We start from the raw sequence: 15,917 nt of genomic DNA on the forward strand, positions 1-15,917 counted from the left end.
CGAGGAGACAAAGGTTCATCCACACTGCAGTGGGGAGGTGTGACAGTAGCTGGTAACAAGGCAGCCGCCGAGTGGTCACTGCGCAAATAAATACCCAGAGTCGAGCAGGGTGGGGCTAGCTCATGTGGCCACCATGCCCCCCCAGCCTCCTGCTATAGATACTCTGGCTAGCTAGGCCAAGGCTAGCTCGGGTACATCTCTACATGCTGCAGTCACTGCCGTGCAGACGGACACACAGGCACCCCCAGCCAAGGCCAGCAGCTCTGTGTCCTCGGGGCAGCGTCCCAGCCCTGGAGCTGGCTTGGGCAGGAAGGTCCCCTCAGGGCCAGACTCAGTCCTGGTGTCAGCTGGCACAATTCCCATTGACCCCTTGGGAGTTAGAGGGAGTCTGGGCTCCAGAACTGAGCACTGCTAGAGGATTATCCTCTGGAATATTTTGTCCTTTAAAGAAATAATCCAACAATTGAGTCAGAACATTATTCCCCTGCTATTTGCACAGCTTTAATTCTGATGATGGTTATAATTCCACACAGTTCTGGAACGCTCATTGCCTGGAGCAGCTTAGCGTCCCGTTTCTAGGACACGCCGAAAACAGCCTCTCCCTGCTTGATCCATTCCATACCTGCTTCCTTGGTCTTAGCCGTAGTGTCCAGAGAGCCCTTTGTGCCGGACACGGTCCCAACACAGCGAGAGAAAGTCCCGGCACCAAACCGCTTATTGTCTGTGTAGACAAGACAAACACTGGATGGGAGGGGAACACCCAGATTTCCTGACTCGCATCCCTAGACACTAGACCAATGAAGGAAAATCTGGGACACACACATGCGCAGAGGACTATTGTTTAAGGTTTACAATCATACCTACAGATTTATAGCTTCTAAGGCCAGAAGGCCCTGGTGAGCCTCTAGGCGGGACCTCCTGCAAAGCACAGGCCACAGGACTGCCCTGAATGAATTCCTGGTGGATCGAGAGCAGGTGTCCTAGAACAATATCCAAACTTGATTCAAAAACTGCCAGTGTTGGAGACTCCACCAGTGACCCTGGGGCAGTTCCAGTGGTTAGTCACCCTCAGTGTTAAAACTCTGAGTCTTATTTTCAGTCTGAATTTATCTAACTTCAACTTCCAGCTACTGGATGGTGTTAGACCTTTGTCTGCTAGACTGAAGAGCCCATGATCAAACAGTTGTTCCCCACATAGAGACTGATCAAGTCACCCCTGAGCCTTCTCTTTGTTAAGCTAAATAGATGGCGCTCCATAAGTCTCTCACTGTAAGGCATGTTGGCCAATCCTTTAATCATTCTCTTGGCTCTTCTCTGAAGCCTCTCCAATTTAGCACCATCCTTCTTGAATTGTGGGCACTGCAGGGTTCCAGCAGCAGTCACACCAGTGCCACATACAGAGGTAAGAGAACCGCTCTGCTCCTGTTGGAGATTTCCCCTCTTCATACATCCAGGGATCGCATTAGCCCTTTCGGCCGTTGTGTTGTGTTGGGAGCTCATGTTCAGGTCTGGTTTGTTTGACATGCAGCTGGAGATATCTACCAGAGTGAACACACACACACTGATCACATGCACAGTTGTGTACATTGTGTTCATAGTTGACTAGAGGTAAAGGCCAGAAGGGAGGTTAGAATGATCACCTGGTCTGACCCCATGGATATCACAGGCTATTAATTTCACCCAGATACCCCTAGATCGAGCTTGAAGACTTTACTTAGACTAAAGTCTTTCAGCCCTCAGGACAGTAAACTCTGTGCCAGGGGCAAAGAAGGTGCCCCCGACGTCCAGGGCTCCTGGCTGAATACACAGCGCAGACACGCCATGCTCTCCTCTGAGACACGCAGCATTTACTCTGCAAGCCTGGGGACTGTCCAGGTGTGATCAGCAATGAGTTCTGTCTCTAGTGTCCAGAGCAGCACTCCGGGAGGAGACGGCTAGCACCCCCCGGCCACGAAGGAGATCAGAGCACAGGCAGGAAATCATTCCGATCAATAAAGCCATTCAGTCTCCCCCGGAACGAAGTGCACAGAGTGTGAAGTGTGTCTGGGGTCCTTCTGGGGGCTGGAGAGCGAGCAAAAGCAGGAAGGGGGAGTCTCTGCTTGTCACCAGCGCTAAGGGGCAGGACGGGACTCAGTGGGTGTGGGAGCCGGCGGGTTCCTCGATCTGCTCTAAACCGAAGCCCCTTCATCCCCCCATGTCAGGACCAAAACTCCCTCTTCCAAGGGTTTGGCTTTGTTAGCAAAGAACCGGACAACAACAAACCATGCAATGCCCTGCAGCTCTTCCTTCCTGGCAGGGCTGCTCCTCCCAAAGGATTTCAGAGCCCAGACCTAGATCCTCCTCCGCACAGACGTGCCCAGATCCTCTGAATCCGGGGGTGTGGGGTCCATCACAGTGAGTCAACAGCACCCACTTAACCCCTTCCCAGCAGGGTGACCAGCTGCTAACGGGGGCGGGGGTGTTTAATGTGCAGCGCAGTTAAAATTAAAACCAGCGCTCCAGGCTGGCTGGGGTGGGTGCATTTTTCAGCCTTCACTACAAACTCTTTTCTTGGTAGCTAAAAAATAAAACTAAGATAAACAAAATAATGAAACTGCCCTTTAAGCAGGGCCCAGCAAGACCCACTGCAATAAGGGACATTGTCAATGCCTGGGACAGGAGAGACCTAGGGGCTCTTTGGGCCTCCCTTTCTTCCCCTCACTCCTCTGCCAGGGCTGCCCTCGCAAGCCAGGGCTGTGTGGGAGTTCTGGGAATGCGCTGCGAGAAAGGGCAGGCGGCCAAGATTTCGAAGGAAAGAAAACACTTTCTTGGTGTTTGCTTTTCTGTGTCCGAGCCCGTTTTGGGCACGCAGGGATGTTAAAGGGGGGCTGCTGAGGCAGTGCCAGCCAGTCCTGCGGGGGGGCCCTTCCTGTGAGCCTGCTAGGGGAAGAACCCGGGCACCTAATCGAGCTGTGCCGTGTGCAGAGAGGCTAGGCCAGCCAGCATCATGGCCTATGACCCTGCCGGAGCTGAGCTCCACCCTCCACCACGTCAGTGACTGCCGGGCCGGTGTGAAGCTGGGGAGTAGCCTCCTGCTCTTTGTACAGCCGGGGAACGAAGGCAAAGTGAGCGGGAGTGAAGTGCCCAAGGCAGCCTCCAACCCAGCTCGTCTGAGTCCCGGTCCAGTCCCTTTGCCATATGCCCAGCTCTCTTCCCCTGCACTGATGCTGGCAGCGTGGGGTTTCCAATACTGCAGCAGAGAGGTTACTCTGAGGAAAGCACCCTGCTGTCTTCACTGCAGTTATAAACCTCCCATTCCTGTGATCTCCCTCCTGTAGCTTTGGTACTAAGCTGGTAGCCTGCCCAAGGAAGCAGGGGATCTCGGGGGCCCATGAAAAGCTTTTATTGAACAGTGACAGCAACGATATGCTGCATGAAACCACATTTCGTACTGGACTCAGAGAGACTCTAAACTCTGGCAGGCCCCCAGTCTCTCCCTAGCCCGCTTCCCGTTCAATCCCTGCCGGGTCCACCAGGTGGTGATCCGCCCCCAAAACCTCCACGCCACTAAAAATGCGCCGGCATCTTCTTCTACGCCGCAGAGACCAGCGTCCCTGCACGGGTTGGCGCCCACCTCTCTTCCTCCGCTCCACACCCACCTCGGCTGAGACGCTTACAGGACACCAGCCAACTAATGATGCTAGGCTGCGGAGCAGATGGGGGAGCTGACGCTTTACTCACAAGTCATATATTAAAAATGCAAATAAATGTATGTACAACTTGTATCTCTTGGACTGAATCCTCCCACCCCCGCCCTTCGTATGTCACTTTATTTCTTAGCCCCCAAACCTGCAAGCTGCTCCTTGCACGCAGCCCCTGGGCCTGCACCGAGCACTGGTCATTGCCAGGGCAGGGCTTTGCCCTTGCGAAGCGGCTTGAAGGACGGAGGGCTGAGGTTGCAGGCTCTTCGGGGCAGGGACTGCATCTTCATTTGAATTTGTACAACAGCCAGCACAATGGGGCCCCAACCCCGACTGGGCAGGAGTCGAACATCACTACTAAATAATAAGAAAGCCTAGCTCTGAGCCCAAGAGGGGACGGACCGGCTCAGCGGGCAGCGTTAGCAGGGTCTGTGCCTAAACAGATCACGCTGTGAGCCCAAAATCCCAATCGTTAACACAAGCCAGAGAAAGGCTCAGCCCGTGAGCCTGGACACAGACCCCTGCCCTCCTGAAGACTTCTCCCCTTCGCCCCTACTCTGATACCCTTCCCCTGTGGAAAGCCAGGCGGACCCTACGCTGTGGTTAACCCCTTGCTCACCAGGGATCAGGCAGAGCCCCGGCCCCCTGCCTAAAATACTTGGCCATGTTCCTCCCTTGATATTCCTGGAGCTATTTTTCAGCGGCAGCTGGAGAGGTGCTGGGTGCCTTTAGGGCATGAGGCAAAGGGATTGTGGGCTGGATTCTGCTGACCGCTACAGCCACTCGGCCATGTGTAAGCAAAGACAGTCAGTGCTGGACAACTGGTGAGGTTGCACCGGATGTTCCCACCCCGATGGCAGGGGAAGGAAGGGTGTGTCCCAGGCGGCGGTGTGGGCTGGATGGTGAGGGGCCTGTTAGATCACCCCTGCTATGGTGCAATGCCTGTGAGGAGCCATGCTCCGGGGTGCGAGCTAGGGCCGCCCCTGTGCCCAGGTGGCTCTGACTCAGGGACCCACAACCAGCTCCCTCAATCTGCCCTCTCCACTCTGTCCACAGGGAGAATCAAGCCCAGAATCGGGTCAGGTCCCCTTTAGCTGCCTCCTCTCTCCACAGCTCCCAGTAACACCTCCCCTGTCTCCATAAACTGCACCGTGCTCCGGTGAACGAATGGCAGCCAGACAAACACACTGCATTACGCTGCCCCGGCTTCTTCCCCCCTTTGTTCTCGTTTTGCAGCATCACCAGGTGCCACTCGATTGTTCTGGAAAGCACGTCCCGCTCCATTGTGCTATTAAACCACAGCTTCCCACCAGGCCTGCAAGAGAGGAGATGGGGCAGGTTGGCTCAGCCGCTGATCTGGGGGCAGCTTGAGCAGGAAGGCTGCTGCACGCATCTGCTGAGAGGGGGGCTTCTCTGACTGCCCTCCCCAGGGAGAGGGGCATCCTGGAGTCACGTGACAGGATCCGCATCTCAGCTCTCATTAAACAACAATGAATTATTCCGCTGCGAGGCCTCCAGGAGGCGAAGGCCAGGTCTACACTACAAACGTGTGGCGGTCTGACTACACCGCTCAGGGGTGTGAAAAATCCACCCCCTATGAGTGACGTAGTTGAACCGACCTAACCCCTGGTGTAGACAGTGCTGTGCCGACAGGAGAGCTTCTCCCACTGACAGGGCAACTGCCTCTCGGGGAGGTGGGGGAATCTCTCGCATCAGCGTAGTCGTGTCTTCGCTACAGTGGTGCAGCTGGGCTGCGGCAGGGCTGCATGTAAAGACAAGCCCAAAGAAACACTCGAAAACATGAACGGACAGTACCTGATGCCTGCCTGAGTCTGCAGACAGCCTGAAACAATAGCTCCAAGAGGTGTCGTCAACCTCATTCTTTGTAACTCTGAAACCTGCTGCCACTACAGTGTGGGGGTGAGGGCCATCGGGAGCCTCCTGTGAGGTGTGTGTAGGGCATTGTATTGCCTCAATTCAGCACAGGCTGAGCGGGGCCTCTCTAGGGCCACAGTGTAAGAAACCAGGCTGCGGTGCAAAGTCTTCAGGGAGCAGTAGGAGCGGCAGATGTTCCAGCAGCCTGTGGTAATGCTGCGTTCAGACAATCCCTGCCATTAACGCTCCTCGCTGAGCAAGACTGTCTAAAGTGTCTGGGAGCAAGACGCAGATTAATATTCATAACAAGAGAGCTGAGCATATGGAATATGAATAATGCTAATTGTGTCAGTATAGATTTGGTATTGGAGGCTTCCATGCATTAAAAGAGGGAATTATTCCCTCTCCAAAAGATTTCAAACCCATTTGCATTGGAGGAAGTGTGCTCTGATTGCAAAGCGGGGGTGTCTCTGCTCACGGGACAGCCCCAGCCCATGCAGTGCTTGGAGAGGAGCAATGCTCCTGGCCAGAGATCAGGTGCACCTGTGAAATGTGTGCGTGGGTGCATCTTGCTCCCAGAAAACCCACCTTAGAGCAGGAAGACATGAATGCTGGAGCAAATCAGGACACCTCTTTGTGCATGCAAATGTGGGTTCCTAATGGTGCAATGAGCACTTGTGTGCTTTTGCATGTGTCCCTATAGCTCTGTCTCGCTGGAGCTCTGTTAACACACACACATTAGTTTCAGAGTAGCAGCCGTGTTAGTCTGTATTCGCAAAAAGAAAAGGAGGACTTGTGGCACCTTGGAGACTAACCAATTTATTTGAGCATAAGCTTTCGTGAGCTACAGCTCACTTCATCGGATGCATACTGTGGAAAGTACAGAAGATCTTTTTATACACACAAAGCATGAAAAAATGGGTGTTTACCACTACAAAAGGTTTTCTCTCCCCCATTAACACATGAATAACGCACATTAGTGTTATTCATGCAGCGTTAAGGCTCAGAAAGCAACACCACAAAAAACGGGGCCAGATCTTCAGAGCTGTGCATGCAAAAATGTACTTGTCTGACTAGTCTGCCCTAGGTCATGTGTGCGGTCATGGCAACTGCACGTGCAAATGGGCCGTTGGGTGTCCAGCTCGTTATGTGCGCGTGCAGTCCCAGTGTTTTTTCATGCCCTCCTGGTAATCGTGCCTGCAAATTATAGACTCTGGAAGTTGGGGCCTCAAAAGTTAAGATTTCCATGGCAACTATAACTCATTCCTCTTGCACAGATGTACAGCTGTACTGTCAAGTATTGTTTCTCACGCTCGTAAAACTCCTGCCTTCGACAGTGGGCCCAGCTTTCAATCTCGGATGCCAAGCTGAGACCGCCCACTTCAGCTCCGATCGGCCCACAGGGGCCAGCAAGCACTCCCTGCTTTAACAGACCCCCCTGCAGATTTAGGGGTGCTGACTGGGGAAGCCAAGTTTGCAAATTTGGCTCCTCAGGTGCAAATGATTATTAATCGTGTGTGGCAACGTTACTGTGCTTGGCACCGGCCTGTAAGTGATTCGTGGCAAACAAAGCAAGTCTGTGCCTCTGAATGCGCCAGCCCCAGTGAACTCTGCCTGGCTGAGCCTGGCCTGGTGTTGTGGGAACCTTGTCAAAGGCATTCGGTCCCTTTGCCTCCCTCGCCATACCTGTGCTGGTCGAGAGGCCTGTCCAAAGGAAAGAGAAGAAGGACGGGCGAGCACCCCCACGCGGCGGTGCAGGGTGTGGGCACGGAGCCCTGCGGGAGGTGCTCTGTCATGTACAGAAGGGCAGGGACGCAGTAAACATGCTGCACACTCGATGCTTTACAGACTCCTCTTCCCTTTTGCCTTCAAGGTGCCCACCCCGCCCCCGCCGTTTTCAATCGAATCAGCTCCTGGCAGCCTGACGGGGGCTCTATTAAGGGCCAGAGGAAAATGCTGGTTTGCTTTCACCAACGGTAAACCCATTTGTACGGTTTGACTGGAGCAAGCGACAGGCCTATCCCAAGCCCTGCAGAGCCCAGGGTGTGTATGTCCCTGCACAGGAACTCTGCCCTCACCCCATCCCATGACTAGCAAAGTCATCTGCCACTCGTGTGGGCTGAGGCTGCCAGCTTCATCGGTGTGACACTCTTTGGCTGATGGCCGCCTGGGGGCATGAGTTCCCTGAAGGCACACACCTCCAACGAGAACAAAGGGGGTGATTCAGACAGCTCACTTGCACTGTAGATGTATCAAAAAGGCATCAATTAAATAGGATTGGGGTCACTCACTCCCTGGAGGAAACTGCTCTACCATCAAGTGAAACTCCCTCAAATTCCCTGGAAGAAAATGAGCTAATCGGGAGTTATTAACAAGTAAGGATTCTTCCTTAGCAAACTTTCCAGTCGTCGTGCTGCCCCGTGTACTCCTTGCCATGCAGCTGACAGGCAAGATGTCACTGCTGTAGTGCGAACGGGTGGGGAAGGGGAAAGAGGGTGTGTCCCGGAGTCCCTGGGCGATGCTCTGGAACTGCTCCCCATGAAGCCAGGCAGGACTCTGGGGCAGTCGCCTTTCTGGGAGCAGCCTGTCTGCAGGACACACAGCTCCCCCAGCTCCACCTTCCTGGGTCTGACCTCGGAGCATTCAGCCTCCTCTGCCCCTCCGTGCGCTTCCCCCAGCGAGTCCGCCCAGGAGGGGGCCTGGGGAAGCCAGAGGGTCCTGCCCCCCAACTTCGCAGTCAGATGGGACTCTCAGCCAGCCAGTAAAACAGAGGTTTATTAAACGACAGGAACATGGTCTAAAACAGAGCTTGTAGGTGCAGAGAACCGGACCCCTCAGCTGGGTCCATTTTGGGGGGCAGTGAGCCAGACCACCACGTCTGCCCTTCACTCCATGTCTCCAGCCAGCCCCAAACTGAAACTCCCTCCAGCCCCTCCTCCTCTGGGCTTTGTCCCTTTCTCGGGCCAGGAGGTCACCCGATTCCTTTGTTCTCCAACCCTTTAGCTCTCACCTTGCAGGGGGGAAGGGCCCAGGCCATCAGTGGCCAGGAAACAGGGTGTCGGCCATTCTCTATGTCCAGGCCCCTGCACACACCTGCCTGCTAGGGCTCTGCAACGATCATACACCCTTATCCCACCACCTAGATACTTAAGAACTGCATAGGGGAAACTGAGGCACCCTTACATTATTCAGAGGAACCATTAAGAACAGTCCCACTTCGTCACAGGGGGTTAGACACTCTCACTTCTGTGCGCGGGTTCTGGGAGCACTCGTGAGAATTCAATCCATTCCCTGGTAAAATTCTACTGAAGGGGGAATTTTTTTTGGGGGAGAAAATCCTCAACTGCATAATTTTGCTCGGCTCACAGCAAACCAGTGTTTGTCCCAGTGTAATGGAAGCTGTTTTCATCTGCAGAGCCCGGGGTTAATTTGTGTGAAAAGCCGCAAAAAAAACAAAACAAACCCCAACAAAAAACAAAGAAACGAAAAAACCCGACAGCGGATGAACGGTCGAAAATATTCTGCCAGGATGGGAATTTGTGGCCAAGGGTGAGTAATTTTCGCACAGCCCCAATGGGACTAGATACTCATTTCACTGGGCTCCACAGACACACACAGCAAGGCCCAGGTTGGTAAAGGTGTTTTCAGCATGCGCGTGTGCATTCCAGGTGTGTGTACGGAACCCCACCTCTGGGCAAATTGCAAGTGTGAATAGCCCTTTTGCATGTGCTCCTGTGGGGTCTGGCAGGTCCAGCTGTTGAGACCTTTACGGTGTTTGATCCTCGGAGTTCCTCTCCCTTTGCCTCGTTAATAACACGGGATTCCTCCAGAGTGCACTTTGATCGCTTCAATTTTAGCTCCTTCTAGCTGCTGTCAAGGCACTAATCCCTCTGCAGGCTGCAGGAATCCACCTACACTTTGGACAGCAACAACTTCCAGTCTCATAGCGTAAACAAAATCTTCAAACATGAAATTCATTAAAACCCTAATCCCTTACATTTGAAGCCTCAGACACCTATTCCCCTGCACCCCACATGGCTCAGGGTGGAGCAGGCAGAAGGTCACTGGAATATTTACTCACATCCTGGCTGATCCCCGATTAAACACACCCAGGCAGGTGTTTATCCGTGATTTTTTCCTTTACAGTGATCCGGATCAATTCCATTTATCCAGTTTAGGGGATCAAACCGGGCGACATTTGGAGCTGTGTTATTTAAAAGGCAAATCCCCCCCCCCCACAGGGCAAGCTCCAGGGAGTGCTCGGACAGCGTGTCTGGAATGCAAAATCCAGCGGACAGGGCAGGGAAGGGGGGGACACCGCACTCACGTTCTAACCTTGCTCCTTCCCCAGGCATCAGTGCTGCTGTGCAAGCAGCCCCACGGATACTAATACTAATGGAAAGTAGCATCACGCTCTGGTGAATCCGCAGGCGGCAAAGCGAGACCACGAGGGCTGCAGCTGCCGCAGGAGCGTGGGGGAATCGCATTATTTCTGGGCTCTGGATGGAAAAGGGGAAATCAGGATGGCTGGTTGAAGGTTCTCTTTCTTGGCAAGCTGGTTGCCAGGTGTTTTACTGGCTGCTGTCGCAGCTCTATACATTAATGACAGCTCTCGGGGCTTCCCTCTGCTGCAGGGGACCAATCCCACTTCGGAGCAAGAGCCGGGGAGCCTGGGACTTTGGTTTCCCTTTGGGAACAGGACCAGGATCTCCCAGCCGCCCGGGACTGCAGCTGCTCCTGCCTTACTGAGATTTGCAGCCAAATGAGAATTAAAGGGGGCACATGCACTCCTTCTTTCCCTCCTCCCTCCCATCCAGCTGTCCGTCTGCGCCATGCAGCACAACAGGCCCATGCACGCCTGAGCTGGGGCTCAGAATCAGGACTTTGCAATCACTGGGGTGGAGGCTGCTACGCAGGGCTGGACTGGCAGCCGATTCCTTCCCTCCGCTGCAGCCAATAACCTAGATGGAGCTTCATTGACTGGCGCCAGCGGAGAAAGTGGCCCACAAGGAAACACAAAGCCATTCGAAGTGGCAGCAGCAAGGCCGTTGTCAGCCAAGGAGAAATCTTGGCCGCCAGTGCCGTACCCTGGCTGTGACGCTGGCAGGCAAAAGCCACCATGCCAGAGCTCTTCGCCATGCAGAACGTGAATCCAGACGTACCCTTCAGAGCAGATGGCTGGGCCGTCTATGCTGAACGGCTGGCATAGACGTGTCCAGGGAGAACTCACTTTGCTGTCAGGCTGGGACAGGCTGGAGATGGTGGGAAGGCACTGACAATGGGCCACGGACGTGTTTTTCTCTAGGGTGCTGGTTTAAATCCAGCCCTGGCCGGTAGCAAAGGAAAGTCAGCGTTGGCCAGTTGCCTGTGGGAGCCTGGTGGAGCGAGCTGGGGTCTCTGCAGAGTACTAGTGTGACAATGGCCTCGATAACTGGCCCCTCTGCTGGATCGCTCAGCAAAGAGCCAGACACTGCATGGGGCACAGAGACTGAGCTCCCTTTCTAGCCCGAGATGGGGTCCGTCCAGGTAAGCCTGGGGTGGTCACGCTGCACTGGCCCGGTGGATGGGGGTGCAGGCTGTCTGTCCCACAGCACAATAGTCACTTACATTGCACAGGAAGGGAAAGCAAGAGAAACTCCTTCCTGGAAGCCGGAGCTGGGAGGGTGAGGGGGCAGGGGATGGGAGCAAGGCCCCGAGGAGCTGGCGTCTCTGTTCCCCGCCAGAAGCAGAGCAGTGGAGGTGCAGTTTCTCAACCTGCTTTATCAGAGAGGAAAACATCCCTCTCAGTGCCCAGCGTCCTCACAGCTGGGTGGAGCAGAGGTGGGGGACTAAACCCTTCCCACCTCCCGTCCCGTCTTCTCCTGAGCTCACTCCCTGGCCCGTTTGAACAGCCTCCCTCATGGCCAGCTCCCTCGCTCACACAGGAACAGTTCGACTAAAAAGGAGAATAATAAAGACGAAATAGTTGAGTCAATTCTTTGTGCAAAACACTCCGGTTCGGAAGCCTTCCCTGGGCTGTGCAGCAGTGTTAGAGGGAAGGCGCAGCCAGGCTGGGGCTTTGCCATAAACAAAGATTCACGAAATGTCTTAAGGCTCATAAATGTGTTCCGAGAGAGAGGCAGGGATTTGGATCTCAGCTTGGATACATAATGTGCTTTTTCACAGCCATGTTCCAGAAAACCAGCCTTCTTGGCAGGGACAAGACGGCTCCCCACACTACATCTCAGAGAGGAGGCAGCTGCCAGTTGAAACACAATGCGTTTCCACTTGGATTGGCCAAAGTCGCTTCTATCCTTCCTTTTCCCAGCCCCACGCTGCAGCCGCTGGCCATGCCAGGTGAAAAAACCAGCCCAAGAACTTTGCTGCTCAGAAAGAACATGAGCGTTGTGGGGGAAAATAAGGCTCCCTTCCTGGCTAACGGGAGCGGATGTGTGATGAATTCAGAGAGCTCGGGGCAGCACCCGCAGAGTCACCATGGACAGCAGCTTCTCATGTTTGTTGTAAGTTCAGGATGAGCCTCGGCAGACAGGCCAGCACCGGGGGGTTAACCTTGGTGTCCTGGCCAAATTTCAGCTCAGGTAGTTGCATTCTGCCTCCCTCTCTTTGTCTTGCCCTGGAGAACTGGCAGTCATGGCCCATCCTGTGCATGGCTATTGGAGCACCACTTTTCCAGCTCAGGAGAAGGGCATTAGACCCTCAGCTGGCCGCTACTGATGGACAATATTAACACCTCCCCTACAGGGCGTGGGGTGGGGGAGCAGGGCACTGGCTTTGTGGGGGATCTCACCAATGTGCCCCTCCTGCTACCAACCTTCCCTTCCCAGGGGAGATCATTGCGGAAGTTTTGATGAAACAGTTTCTGGAGTGCTGAGATCACCGTGATCCCTCTTGGTCTGTTCTGCAATCCCAGCAACAGCCTTGTTCTAGCTGGTGGCCTAGCCATGGCTCCCTGTTACCACGGTATGTGAGCCCACACGCTCTCTGATGCATTTGTCCTGACAGCACCCCTGGGAGGCAGAGATCCTGCCATGGTGCAGACCTGCGCCACAAAATGGCTAAGTGACCTACCCAAAGTCACAAAGAAAGTCTGTGGCAGAGCCATGACTCCAAGCCAGGTTACCTGGCTTCTAGGCTAGTTCCCTAATCACCAGCCGTCCTTCCTATCCCCCTAGTAATGGACAAGGGTCAGGCAACTGCTGTGCATGCCAGATTGAACAACCCTGAGTGCCAGATACCTTCTCCCTCAGCGAGCATCTGCCAGGGGAGAAGAAAACCAACACGTGACGTCACACTGGTTCCCTGCAGTCCTCTGTCTGACTGCACCCATCTGTTCTCTCTCACCATATACTTGGGTTGGAAGCTCATTGGGACAGGGTCTGTCTTTTTGTTCTGTGTTTGTGCAGCGCCTAGTGTCACGGGGGCCTGGGCCAGGGCTGGGGCTCGCAGGGAGCTACAAGAATACAAATCAAGAACAACGATCACTGACAAAGGCAGACCAAGAGCCTGCGGCTGGGAGGTGAAGATCAATCAAGACAAACTGGAAATAAGGTTCAGGGAGGGGAACGAGCCATTGGAGCAGCTCACCAAGGGCTGTGCTGACGTTCCCCTCCACTGGCGTCTGGAGGTCTCTAGTTCAACCGTGGGATCCCGAGCTGGGCAGGAGGTTCCCGGGGGAAGGCTCAGACTGGATGAGCACAGTGCTCCCTCTGGCCTTCCAGTCTGGGAATCCGGGCTGAGCTCTTCAGCTCCCTCAGCAGCCGCGCAAGGCTTTGCACATCTGGCTGCAGAGCCTGGCTTGGGGAAACGGCATCCTTCTCGGCGGGGCCAGCGCGGTTCCCTTGGAGAGGCTGATGTCCTGCTCGCATGGACTCCTGCCTCTGCTGCACCCAGAGCTGGCCTGCTGGAGGCGTCCTGTGAATCCTCCGAAGGGCAGGCCCAGGCACGCTAGACCCCGTCCCACCCGGAACCTGGAAGTGGAGACGAGTGTGAAATCACACAGTGAAGGGAGGAAACCTGCCCCCAAACATTGCACGGATTCATAGACTCCAGGCCAGAAGGGAGCAGCCTGAGCATCTAGCCCCCCATCCTGCATAGCTCAGGCCGGAGACCCTGCCCCAGGGGTGCCGAAACCTCTGCTTTAGGGTCAGTGCAGAAGATGGGACGTGGTTCCAAGGATCTCACATTTGCTCTTCCCTAGTTGCTGCCCAAATTGCCCCATAGTGAGGGGCCTGGATGTCCCAGGGGATGGGCAGAGAATCAAGGATATTCAGTCTCCTGCTTCAGGGCTATGCTAGTCTCCAGCCATTAGAGACCAGGATGAGTGCAATGTAGGGGGCAGATTATCCGATGGCTGCTCCTATGGGGCTCCAGCACCTTCACCTTGTGGTAGCCAGTCTCAGAGCCCAGACACAGGGCTAGCTGGACCTTGGCTCTGCCCTGCCAGGGTAGCACCCTTGGTCAATGAGATACACGGTTAGGAATTCAATGTTGTCTGTGCGGCCGGAGGCTGGTTGTGTGTGCGTGCGATGGGCTTTATACGTGGAACAGAGGAAACCAAATGCCGGCGCCTCCCCGCCCAGCCAGAGCAACGTAGCTGTTGTGTCGGTTTGTGGGAGTGAGCCAGCCTGGGAGAGGGAACAAACATCTTGGCCTGATCTCCTGGGAAGAGAGTTGCTCCTTCTTCCCATGCTCTGCTGCGGTAGTCATCAAGCAGGCTAGCCAAGCTGAGCAAATGTGCGCCTTGTCTCCCCCTGCGAGGGGCTGTGTGGGCTTGGAGCTGGCGGACGAAATGGATCTCAGGTTGACTCGGGGAAAGCGAGTGACATTGACATGGTACAGGCGGCTGGCGGGACTGAGAGGGGAAACCAGCCCACTAATAAAGAGCTGCATTAGCCAAGAGCTGGAAGGATCCTTCCTGACCCGCGGTGGGGGCGGGCGGGGGGGGGAGCCGAATGCGGGCTGTGGAAGCGACGTGTTTACTTTAGCTATAAGCGAATGATGCACACTGCGCACCGTCTACCCCTGTAATCACGCAGAGGCACACAGGCCATCAACCGCTTCCTCTCCAGCCTGCTGTTCCCAGGCGAGTCACCCCCCTCCATCCTCCGCACAGTCCCCTGCTGCCTTGTGCAGGGACAAACCCCTCGCACAGGGCCACCCTTTCACTGTGGCTGTCTGCGGGGGTCTTTAGAGCCACCGGCTCCTCCTTCTGCCTGGCCCTCACGCAGGGCAGGGGTAGAGAGAGGTCAGTGTATCAGGCCGAGGCTGGGAAGCAGGGATCACAACACACCAGGAGAGTGTGGCTGGGCAGGTGGCAAGCCAGGGCTGCTGCTCACTGTGCAAAGTGTGCTGTCCTTGGGCCGTGGGACTCGTATCGAGCCCATTCCTGAACCCTTCAGCCTGAAGGGGGGCAGGAATAGAGCCTGGGTCTGCCCAGGATAGGATCTCACCCAAAAGGAACATAAAGCAGCAAGGAGCCAACACAAGCCATTGGTGTGGACCGCAGAGGAGACCGGACCCTGGAAAACCGTCACTCCTTCTGGAAACGCGGCACAGATATGGAAAAACGAGGCAGGAGTGCTGGGCATTCTCTTTCCAAGGAGGGAGAGGGGTAGAGAGAGGCCATGGGCTGCAAAAGGGGAATTATTTTTTGGGCTTGTTTCGTCTCGCTGCAGAAAGGCCGGGTTAGTTTCCGAGGGAAAGGGAAATGAAACAGAAAAATACTTCCCATTAAGCATCGCTGGTGCTGCTTAGCCAGGCTGCCCAGAGAGCTTTTCTGTATGTGAGTTTGTCCGGCGCTGACTTGAGCGAGAACCTGAAGGGAGCCAGAGCAGAATGAAATACACCAACTGCTTCTGTACACCAGCGGGGCTGGAGGAGAGCAGCTCCCAGCCCGGCTGTTCCAGGGATGGCAGGGCAAGTCAAATCCATCATCTCCGGCCTGCTCTGGTTCCTGGCTCCTGCGGATGGATGACCTGCGAATTCAGTCCCGGAAATTGAAGTCTATTTATCCACAGAACAGGCACGGCAGCAGGAAGGGAAAGCTTCCCCCTCCCGCAGTGCAGCTCTGCTGCGTCTTCGCTCTGACCTGCAGGCTGGCTCAAGGACCCAGTCCGTCCATGGCCCCTCCAATGAGCCTGCCAACCAGGGGGTCAATTAGAGGCCACTGCAATGGGTATGAATGTTTTTCTAGGGTATTTTTGTTCCGTCCCCTCCTTTCCCTTTATACTCCCCCGGGAATAAGTCCTAACGGGGCACGTAAGTGTCAAGTTACAGCCAGTGACAATCCACAGCCTCTCTTGTCCCATGGGAACCTTGATCTGGGCCAGTGGCCTGTTTTCTGGTGGTTGCTGGCCTGGCTCC

This window comes from Natator depressus, chromosome 8 (assembly GCF_965152275.1).
Source record: "Natator depressus isolate rNatDep1 chromosome 8, rNatDep2.hap1, whole genome shotgun sequence".
In the NCBI taxonomy this organism is placed as follows: Eukaryota; Metazoa; Chordata; order Testudines; family Cheloniidae; genus Natator; species Natator depressus.